The 12108-nt window shown below is 39.8% G+C and overlaps 1 protein-coding gene across 5 annotated transcripts in view; it reads left to right on the top strand.

Annotated features, from left to right (window-relative positions):
* TBC1D5 (TBC1 domain family member 5) overlaps positions 1-12108 on the top strand; it is a 498550-nt gene that overhangs the window by 68587 nt on the left and 417855 nt on the right. The gene's annotated exons all lie outside the window — the stretch shown is intronic.

Raw genomic sequence — 12108 nt, forward strand, 5'->3', positions numbered from 1 at the left:
TGCTGGGCACATAGTAAGCACGTGACAAATACCATAATAATTATTGTTAATATTATAACAATTGAAAAGGGTGCCATTTAAATAAAACAGGTTTATGGTAATAGTAAGCTTAGCCCCGAGTTGGGACCAGGAAAGCAGGCTGGTAACAGAAAGGCCATTCAATGTTGGAAACTATATGGACTGTCTAGAACATTGCATTAATAGGGGTGTATAGAGCTGTCTTTTGAACATACGTAGCATTGTTGATAGTGTAAGATCAACCATAGTTTTATGGAAAAAAACACAACATACCTCATTTACTCAAAATTGCCACCACCACCACCAAAGTTCCCCCTTCTATCTGCACCTTTCTCTCCTCCTCCCACATTTTTGAAGAGGAAATAAAAAATGATTTTTGTACGCAGTGATGGTGGCAAGCACACGGGGAGCAAGGCGAGAAGGGTCAAAATACACTGACAGGGCCTGGATAGGACAAGAGAAAGATCTGAGTGTGAAAGCTGCAGAATGGAGCCCTGCTAAGGCTGAGGTAGGATGAGGAGAAGAGGGGAAGTGGGGTTAATTCACTGAGTGCCAAGAGAAGCAGCATGGCCTAAGAGAAGCAACATGGCCTAGGGGAAAGAGCACGGGCCTAAGAGTCAGAGGACCTGGGTTCTAATCCCAGCTCTGCCAGTGGTTTGCTCTGTGACCTTGGTCAAGTCGCTAAGCTCCTCTGTGCCTCAATTCACTCAGCTGTAAAATGGGGACTGAATACCTGTTCTCCCTCTTAAGCTGTGAACCCTATGTGGAACAGGGACTGTGTCCAATCTAACCTGTACCTACTCCAGTGCTTGGAGCAGTGCTTAACACATAGTAAGCACTTAACAAATACCATAAAAAAATATTGTATGCAGGACCTGGGAGATCGCACAGTCTTAGTGCCCTCTTATATTTCTCTTCCCTTTCCTTTCCTTTCATCATCCTTTTTTTTGGTCTCCTGCAACACTTAATTCCCTGCATTCTATCCCCCCCTATGTTTTAGGATTCCAGAGAATGTGCAAAAAATGGGGTAATTATCGATTGTTCATAACTGCAAAATATTTTGCTTAGGTTTAAAATCAGATTGATATTACTAATTACTTTAATAGTAATTTAATCATTTACATGTAAAAAATGACACAAAAATTGTGATTTGAATCTGCCTTGAGCTATCTTGTGTATTGCAAAAAGTCACTGGAGGAGAGTAATCATTTGTACCATGTGAAAGTAAATGAATGCTGATTTTTCTCCGTACCTCTTGAGGAGAACTGGTAAAAAAAATATGTTCTTTGCAAGCTTTGTAGGTAATAAATGAGTAAATTAAGTGAACCGGTTTGCTTTAATTCATGCTATTCTACACATTTAATTCCAAGAATTTGTGCAAATCACCTTGAAGACTATCTCCTATAGTTCAGTAAAAACTCCCAGAATTGGTCTTTGGGTGTCCAGTGTCGCAGTATTAGAATCAGACTTTATAAGTTACAGCTTTGTAGCAGGTAACATCAAAGGTATAAAGCAAGGATATACTAAGTAATATCAACTGAAGTGATGTAGTAGAACAAATGAGAAGAAGCAGGGTAAAGTATTGTGTTCTGGCGTTGCCCAAAGCTACTTAACTAATCTCTGCCTCATTTTTCCTTATCTCTAAAATGAGGAGTCAATCCCTGTTCTCCCTCCTCCTTAGAATGTGAGCCCCATATGGAGGATTCACATACCTGATGATAATGCGGCAACCCTAGTGCTTAGTACAGTGCTGTGCACACAGTAAGCACTCAAATATGATTGAATGAATTGAGATAACACAGTTTTATTAGTGACAGAAGATAGCCGTTATAGTGCATACTACAATTTCTCAATAAAGGAAGTGTACCGGTATCCGTAGTACAGTCCTGCCTCACCTAAGCCAGTCTGTAGGGTAGTTGGACTGCAGATCCATGCAGGAATCGAGTCTGACACATGGATGTCAAAGTCCTAACTGATTGGGTCAGGTCAGGCCGGTGATTTTTGCCACTTTGGATGGCCCTCAGAAGCTAAGAAAGCCACCCTTCCTCTTCTCCACACCTCCCTCCATTTCTTCTTCTCCTTCTTCTCCATTTCTTCCCAATAGAGGACCCTCCCCGCTCTCCCCGCCTTTTATTGTAGACTGGAGGGGTAGCAGGACAGCTTCTAGGCCACTCAGACTGTATGTGGTCCTGGGCTGAACTATTAGTGATCTGGGCACTATAGCTCTGCCACACATATATGGGGGACACCATACCTGCTTCTCAGTGCCCCTTCTGAGTGAGACCCAGGGCACTTTCCATTTGAACGGTTCCTGCTTGGCCTGACCCTAGGCTGAACTTGGATGCTATAGCCCCAGGCTTTTGGGCTGGTATCGACTAAGACTTCTGCCAAATGGGACATTTCTGATCCGTATAAAGTCCTTGGTGGCCTCATTTTACTCCTGTGCATTGTGTTAAATAGTGCGTAGGCGTGTGTATGCATACTCGCAGCAAGCTTTTCTAGTAATCTGTTTTTGTTTTCCTGGTATTTGTTAAGCATTTACTATGTGCTGCGCACTGTATTAAGCACTGGAGGCTAGACTGTAAGCTGTCTGTGGGCTGGAATGTCACTGTTTATTGTTGTATTGTACTTTCCCAAGCGCTTAGTACAGTGCTCTGTACCCAATAAGGGCTCAATTAATATGACTGAATGAATGAACACCGTCCCTGTCGTACAAATGACTCCCTCCACACATAGGGACCGTCTCTATATGTTGCCAACTTGTACTTCTCAAGAATTCTGCACACAGTAAGTGCTCAATAAATATGATTGAATGAATGAATCTGCCAAACTAGCTCTCTTCCTCCCTTCAAAGCCCTACTGAGAGCTCATCTCCTCCAGAAGGCCTTCCCAGACTGAGCCCCCCTTTTCCACTTCTCCTCCTCCCTTCCCCATCGCCCCCCTACCAGTGCCCTACCTCCTTCCCCTCCCCACAGCACTTCTGTTTATTTGTACATATTTATTACTCTATTTTATAAATGATGTGTATATAGCTATAATTCTCTTTGTTCTGGTGGTATTGACACCTGTCTACTTGTTTTGTTGTCTGTGTCCCCCTTCTAGACTGTGAGCCCATTGGTGGGTAGGGACCGTCCCTATATGTTGCCGACTTGTACTTTCCAAGCACTTGGTACAGTGCTCTGCACACAGTAAGCGCTCAATAAATATGATTGAATGAATGAGTAAATGCTACCAATGTATCAAGAGGTCTATGTATCATTTTATCCATGTGGGCTAGAAGGGATTTGGTAGTGTTGATTCAAGTATTGTGAAAGAATTTAAGTAAGAGGCCATTGATTGAAAAGTTAAAACTAAAAATGCAAAATGTGGAAAAAAAAATGGAGGTTTGAATTGTAGTCATTGCTTCTTAATGAGATAGTTGGTACTGACCAGAAGAAGAAATATGGCAAATTTTTAGAAATCTCAAAAGGACTTTTAGACTGTGAGCCCACTGTTGGGTAGGGACTGTCTCTACATGTTGCCAACTTGTACTTCCCAAGCACTTAGTACAGTGCTCTGCACACAGTAAGCGCTCAATAAATACGATTGATGATGATGATAAGTAAAATATATGCAAGGTAGGAGGAAAGCTATGGGAAAGGTAGAATTTAAAAAAAAAAAACTAAAAATGCAAAATGTGGAAAAAAAATGAAGGTTTGAACTGTAGACATTGCTTCTTAATGAGATAGTTGGTACTGACCAGAAGAAGAAATATGGCAAATTTTTAGAAATCTCAAAAGAACAAGTAAAATATATGAAAAGGTAGGAGGAAAACTATGGGAAAGGTAGAATTTTTTTAAAAAATAAGTTAAAAAAACTTTACCTAAAAAACAAATCACTGTGGGGAATTTGAGGGAAAGTGACATATGGCAATGATCGACAGGAAAGACCCTCTGAAAAAGAACTAGAATAAGATCTAACTGGTCACAGTTTCTTTGTAAAATAGGGAATGAGTTTTTTCTACCAGTTGCTACTGATTATTGTCCTCTGTCAACCGTTTTTATCTCTCAAATGTTAGTCTTCTGATTTGTTTCAGTACTATTGTAAAATACTAAATAATAATAATTGTGGTATTGAAGTGCTATGCGATGTGCCAAGCACTATTCTAAGCACACGTGGAGAAGCAACATAAATATGTTGAACGCATCCCTGGAACTCCCTGTCTACGGAGCTCTGTGTCTGGAACAGAAAGAAGTATGGACTGAAGTGGGGAGATCAGTGAGGGGGCTGATGCAGTAACCAAGGTGGAGTAGGATAAGTGCTTGGATTAACGTGGTAGCAGTTTGGATGGAGATGAAAGGACAGATTTTAGCAATGTTTTGAAGGTCGAACCAACAGAATTTGGTGACAGATTGAATTTGTGGGTTGAATGAGAGAGTCGTCGAGGATAATTCCACAGTTATGGGCTTGAGAGGTCGGGTGGATGTAAGTGGCAGAGCCAGGATTAGAATCTATTTGCTCTGGCTTCCAGGCCCCAGCTTTTTCCATTAGGCTATGCTACTTCCCATAGCTTAACTTCTACTACTCTTTGGGCATGTATGTTTATGTAATGTTCATTGATTTTCCAAGTTTACTGTAGTGTTTTGAATTGTCTGGCCTCTTGAGACCGCAGGGTACTACTATCTTCCAACTCTAAATCCAAAGTAAATTTTGGGGAAGAGACGGCCCAGGGATAGAAGCAGTGCCATCAATAATTAGGACCAACTGCAGATATTAGACCCCTTGTAGAATATCAGTCAATCTCCCCCTTTTAGACTGTGAGCCCACTGTTGGGTAGGGACTGTCTCTATATGTTGCCAACTTGTACTTCCCAAGCACTTAGTACAGTGCTCTGCACACAGTAAGCGCTCAATAAATACGATTGTTGATGTTGATGATGATGAATCATATTTACTGGGCACTTATTGTGTGCAGAGCACTGTACTAAGTGCGTGGGAAAGTACAGTGCAACAGAGTTGGTAGACACATTCCCTGCCCACATTGAGCTCACAGTCTAGAGGGAAGCAGGACATTACTAAAAATAAATACTTTATGGATCTGAACATAAGAGCTGTGGGGCTAAAGGGAAGGGTGAATAAAGAGAGCAAATAAGGGTGACACAGAAAGGAGTGGGAAAAGAGGAAATGATGATTTAATCAGGAAAGGCCTCTTGGAAGACACATACCTTCAATAAGACTTTGAAGGTGGGAAGAGTAATTGTCAGAAATGAAGAGGCGTATCTGCTCCAGCACTCAATACAGTGCTTGACATAAGCGCTTAGCAAATATCACAATTATTATTATATTCCAAGAAAGAATTGCTGACATTGAAATTTACTTATGAGTACATATGTGGCTTTAAAAGTCAGTACAGGACCCACAGTTCTGGCCACATTTTTCACGCCAAAAACCTGGTCCTCGCTGTGTTCTGCTAAATGTTTGCCGTTCCTGGTGGTTTTGACTTTTTTGCGTCCTTACCTCCGAGTGATGGTATATTTGCAAGTGGTCATTGACTTGGGACATTTTGAGTTGACAGAAGGCATTTTCAGTGTTTCCAAATGGCTGTCCCATTTCAGATTTATAGGCACGCCATTTTTGCCTTTACAACACGAACCACCGTTATGGAGTTAGCTCTGTAGGCCCTAGTTGTGGGAGAGGCATGGGACCAGGGGAGATGGAGAAGAACCACATTTTAAGAGCTGCAATAAGGAGGAAAGGGAGAAAAACTGAACGCTCGGGAAGAGATGTCGGGGAGGCATTGGGAGGAAAAGAGAAATAATTAGCTTAATGCTAGGTGCTGTGACCAGGAGGGGCCATTTTAGTTTAATGAACCTTGGGTCAAACCTCATTGATTCACTATAAATACATTAAGGTAGCTAGCTACAATAATTGTATATAATTGAGCCGGTGATTTTGGTAAAAATCTGTTCTCTAACCGTGGTTCAGAAAATCAGTTGCCCCTTGATGATATGGTTCCAATTCTTCTGACGTTCACATAGACTTATCATGGAGTTTAGAAAACAGCTTCAGGGTCATGCTGAGGATTGCTCTTACGTTTCCTGGATCTAGTGGTGAATAGGATAGAAGCAATTGGTAGGGTTGATGTGCCTTCGGGGTTTCACATGCTCAGCCTTGTGGTAGGTCCTTTACTGGTTATGATAGTGCTAGCATCTGGGAAATGGGTACACCTGTTTTGCCTTGCTGTTGTCGGTGTCGGCAATTTACTCCAAATTTGCAAAGTACTTGATATGAGTTTGGTTTAACAACTTTTTTCCCCCCCAAATGAAGAAATCATCTAGCTCCTTTCCCCTTTCGTGATTTTCCACGAGACACTTAACAGCTGGTGGAGTATGGTTCAGTTGCTGCTCCCTTAACTGGATAAGTAGCATATGACATTTGCACTAGTAAATATTCTCGATGTAAAACGAAGGCAAGTGGGAAGTTCTTTTCTTCAAGATGAATGCGTGCTTGAAAGCATAACTTCTAAAAACTTGAAAGGCAAGGAAGGTGGAAAATCATGAATCATTTCTCCAGTTCCTTTCTGTAAATTTCCTTTTACCTATGTTATTTCATTAACATGTTTTCTTGCTTATGTTAATATTTCAAAGCAATTTTAAAGATATTTTTAAAACCAGATAGAAGAAAAAATGTGACTTTGTGTGTTCCATTTATTTTAAATTAGAGTTCATGTTGTAATTTTCTGTAAATTGAGATTAATGAAGAGAGTAGAAGGCAACATTTTTTGTGTGGAGAGTTTATTTCACCTAATTCGGTGTTATCTGGGAAAAGCCCTGTTAATCTTTGTGTCTTTACAACTCTTTTGTACAGACATGTAAAATTTGAATTTGTGAGTGTCTCACTACAGAAAAGAAAGCTGTCAATACCAAGAAATTATTTCTGTATGTTTTTAACAGCTTGAACTGCTTTTTAGAATGCAAAGAATTAGCATATTAGCATTATTAACCCTTTAGCATAAAGTACGTGCATTTGGAAGCTATAAGATTGATAGTAAAAGATTTGCAAAAGTCTGGGTTGTGTTCTATATGAATACAGTTTCTTAAAGCTAAAAATGTGTTATGCTGTGCAAAAAACAGATGCTGCTCTAACAATTCAATACATTATGTACCAAAAATGATCTCTGTTTTAATCATAGATGCTGATTTAATGAGACAAGACTAGCTTACATCGAAAATGGATTTAGCGTGTGATTTTGTTTTCCATGTTATTTTTTTTTTCAAAATTAATAGAAATTTGGTACCCTATAGAATCATCTTTACATTCTGAAAGTCTTGGATTCTTTAAACATTTTGTGTTCTCTTTCTAAATTTGCCTCTTGCATTCATTAGCGAGATATCTAATTGTTTTCAAACCTTTCAAAATAGTTCTTAAACTGTTTTCAAAAGAAATTAATCATCTTCCGAAAAAGCATCTCTATTAAAAAAAAAAACAAACCCAGAAACAAAAAACCCTAAAAGCACCCTGTATTTCTTGACCTTGATCCTTGTGCCAGATCTCTATCTTGCATGTTGTAGCGCACCTTAGGGAATTTGGGGGAATGAATCTTGCCATCAGTTCACAGAATGGTCATCAAGAGGTGATGATTAGACTAACGAAGCTGGTGACATTTCCCTTAGCTGTTTGAAGACTCTCTTATGCTGGGATTTTAGGTTATATCTCTTAGTAACCCAGAGAATTCTCCCAAACCTGCTCTCTACCATGTGGAGGTACACTCCACTAGTGATTGCTCTGCTTTCTTATCTGCTTCACTTGATTTCTTGCCTTAAATCCTCAGAAATCTCACGTATCCCTAATACTTAAATTCTTCTGTTTTTTGCTTATTAATTTTGATTGACAAATTTACTTGCGATATACTCAGATGATTCTGTATTTGGGAAACGAGTCTTCCTATTGTGCTGTAATTCCACTGAACCTAGTGAGTTAAATGTAGTTTGGATGCACAAGGAAGAATTAATGATTGGAAGATACAGGGTTGGTAAATTATTTATTCTGGCCCTGAGGAAGCTGGAAAGCTGAGTGAAAGACTAATAAATCATTTGTGGTAGTGCTGGTTGTCACTTCCAATTATTTTAGACGGTTTTGTGATAAACTGCAGCACCTGCTAGATATCCCTGCACCATCCCTTGATGCTTGCAGTGCAGCTTGTTCAGTCGATTATCAAAGGCAAGTTTGTGTAAACTTTCTTCAGGTTGGAAAGAAAATTACTCCCTTTAAGTCAATTTGGTTGCCTTTTTCATTATACGAGAGAGCTCAGAAGGAGAGAATTTGAGTGACACCCCTTCAATTCAGACTATATAATCTAGGACTATACCTAGATTATATTTTCCTAGACCCCTTATTGTACCCTTCCAAACCAAGAGAAATTGGATTGGTCAGGTGAAGTGGTCGGATATAAAAATACAAATGGACGCATATATGCTTGCATACCCTAATATTTATACATAGTATTTTGTTAATATGAATGTAATGAAACGTAAGAACAGAAAGAGGAGAGAAGAAAAAGGTAGTGTTTTTTAAACTAGGAAAACAAAGGGTTTTTTTTCCAATATCTAAGCCAAGAAGACTCCAAAAGAGCACAGCCATGTGATTTTCTCGAGAAAACGGCTCCAATTTTAAGAAATGAACTTCTCCATTGTCTCCAGGATAATTGAAATCAAACTAACTTTATTAGGAGATTAATTCCGCTAATCTGGGTTTGTGGGCCAAAGGCCATGTCTTTCTACCAATACGCATTGACCACAGATTATGTAGGTGAACTTCAGGTTGAGACAAGAAGGCAATATGGTTTAGTGGAAAGAGCATGCGACTGGGAGTCAGCAGTTCTGGGTTCTAGTCCTGCCTCTGCTGGCTGCACGTTGCTGCTTTACACTGTGTGACATCACTTGTGCTGCTTCACAGTGATGTTGTGTGACATCACTTCATCAATTTCCTCAGCGGTAAAATGTGGAAAAAAGTTCCTATTCTCCCTCTGTTGCAGACGGTGAACCCCTGTCTCTGACTAGATTATTTTGTATCTATAACAGCACATAGTAAAATCATTCATTCATTCATTCAATTGTATTTATTGAATGCTGAGTGCAGAGCACTGTACTAAGAGCCTGCTTAAGTCTAGGGGGGACAGACATTAATATAAATAAAATGATAGGTGCGGGAGAAGAGGAAAGGAGGGCTTGGTCAGGGAAGGCTTCCTGGAGGAGATATGCCTTCAATAAGGCTTTGAAGAGGGCGAGGGTAATTGTCTGCCAGATTTGACAGGGGAGGGAGTTTCAGGCCAGATGTAGGAAATGGGTGAGGGGCCGGCGGCCAGACAAACAAGATCGTGGTCCAGTGACAAGGTAGCATTAGAAGAGTGGTTAATAAATACTGTCACTATTGTCCAGTTGTTGACTGGATTATAAATTAGATGGGGAGTCCTATGGTGAAGTACTGCAGAGCTACAGCATCTGCTAAAGGACAAGGGAAAGCTGCATGCTCTTGTATATTTACCTTTTGAAATATGGGCTACTAGGAGAAAAAAAGTCTTTAGGAAGATTCATGGCACATAGGGTTTGGTGAGCAGTGACTTAAAATATCAGGAATAAAATTAAGATTTATTGGAGGATATATTTCTAATATTTTACTGCTATATTTCCTGCAGGGTTAAGTTGCTGAGGCACTGGAACTATTTTCACCTTAGGAAAGCTTTAGATGTGTTAAAAGGTTAGGCCAAAAGTTACCCCTTTCTATTGTCGTGTCTTGGGATTGGGACAAGGAATTCTAGAGAAGTGCCCTACTCTTAGTCATTTTCTGCTCTTTATAAGACTAGATGGCTTGTGTCATTAGAATTCTTTGAGGAGAAAATTTTGATTAGTACCTTGAATTACAGTGAGGTCTTCTGACTTCAGTTCCGCTTTATTTGCATATTCTAGACTCATCAGTTTTTGAGAAAACGTATGGTAGAAGTGGATGTGGTCCAATCTGTGCTGTGTTCTTATCTTTTTCGTCAACTGGCTTTCTTAGAAATGAGTGGGATGTCAACCCTTGAATTGTTGGGCACATGGTAGATGGTTCCCTAGTGGACTTCACCAAATCTTGGAATGACTCTCAGGTTTCCATCACACACTATTAATCCCATTTCTGTTAACACCAATGGAATTTAGGTGGGGTATGTTTTAGATGACGTTAGAGATAAAGCTGTCGTATTTAGCACGAACCCCATCCTGACTCTTATATTGTTTGCGAATTGAATTATCGCAGGTGGAAAATAACAATGCTATTAACAATACATGCATCAGTGTTTCATTTTTGCCCAGCAACAGACTATAGAAGCAACAAAATTATTCATTATTCAGTAATCCTGTCTCAATTTATGAAACACTGCAAAAAGTTCTTAGGTGGGTTTGGTTTTCACTTTACTGTCATGGTAAACTGCTAATTCTTGCCTAGGCTGCATCAAAGGAGGCAAGAGTATAATGATTTGAGTTTTTGTCTGTGAATAAGAATTATGTAGATGTAAGAATTTATTCAGTTTCGGAAGTGCTTGTTCAAGGTTTTCTTGTTTTTACCATGTTGTGTTTCTGAACCTCTGGTGACAGATTTTGTAAATTTGTCGTTTCTATTTCCCTTCCTAAAATATAAATTAGATGGCGATGGAGTTCCCATTTTGCCTTTCATTGAAAATTCTTAGCCAGGTTGCAAGAAACTTGTAAAGTGTATTGACTGTTTTCTTCAATTCATGTGTGATTGGGCCAAACTTAATTACTTTTTATAGAATTTCTTTACAAAATTGAATATAGCAAAACTTGGAATGAATAGTAAATTTCTAGATATAAGGTCAGCCTTTTTAAGAATACCAAAATGAATCAGTGTGTGTAAGACTTGATAGTCGTAATAATGGTTAAGGGCTTACTGTGTTCAGAGCACTGTGCTAATCTCTGGGAAAGAGAATGCCAGTGGGAATTAGACATGGACCCGGTCTCTTGAGGTACTCACAATCTACATCAAAACTTGATGAAGGTTTTGACAAATTTGGGTTTGTCAGAGTTTATAAACGTTCTTGCTATAACACTAATACACAGTATTTTACCTTTAAAATCCCCCCAGATGGTCAGCTTTGCCAACAAAGTGTCAGCTGAAGGAAACAGTTTTTTGTACATCTTGATTTTTGCTAATTATGGCCTTGGAGTGGCCGGTAGTGTAAATAGCTAATGAGTGTATTAAGCAAAAGCTGACTTCAAGGAAACAGCCAGGAAACGGGGCGGTGCTGGTGACTACTTAGCTGTGCTTATCCAGACTTGGGTCAGCATTTCTCTTGTGGTCTTCATGGCTTCAGTGGTGTTCTAGCACAAGCTGATTTTCTCTAAAGATTTTAAAAGGAAGTGTGCATCTCTGACTTTAAACTTATTTGGAAGATTGCTTTAGAAAAATGTCAGACTCTGGACAGGATAGTAAAGCTGCCATCCAAGCTACAGCTCAGAACAGGGTGGCATTACCATGGGATCAGGGCTAGACATTCCAGCTCTAGGGATGCTCACCTCTCTCCCTTTTCCCATCTGCTCTCCTCTTCACCATCCAAAACTAGAGACACCTTTACACACCCACTAGACTGTAAGCTGCTTGTTGGCAGGGAACTTGTTCACCAACTCTGTTAAATTGTGCTCTCCTAAGTGCTTAGTACAGTGCTCTGCACAGAGTTAGCTCTCAGTAAATGATTGATCCAAAACATGTATACTGACTACCCATCTCATTTTTACCAGCAGTCTCAAGATATTTCCCACTTGCTTTCAAAAATCCATTCCCTTCACCTCTGCCTCTGACCTTATTCCTTTGCACCTAATCAAAACACTTAGCCCCTTCCTTTTTCCCTCTCTTTCTGCATGTTTCACCTTTTCACTTTTCAATGGCTTCTTCCCCGTTGCTTTCAAAAATGTTCATGTTTCCCCTGACCTAAAAAAAAAATCCCTTCCTAAACCCCACAGCTCCCTCCAGTTATCACCCCATCTCCCTCCTACCATTTCTCCCTGAACTCCTTGAGCGTATTGTCTACACCTAATGGCTCCACTTCCTCTCCTCCAGT

This window comes from Tachyglossus aculeatus, chromosome 2, assembly GCF_015852505.1.
Source record: "Tachyglossus aculeatus isolate mTacAcu1 chromosome 2, mTacAcu1.pri, whole genome shotgun sequence".
Lineage (NCBI taxonomy): Eukaryota > Metazoa > Chordata > Mammalia > Monotremata > Tachyglossidae > Tachyglossus > Tachyglossus aculeatus.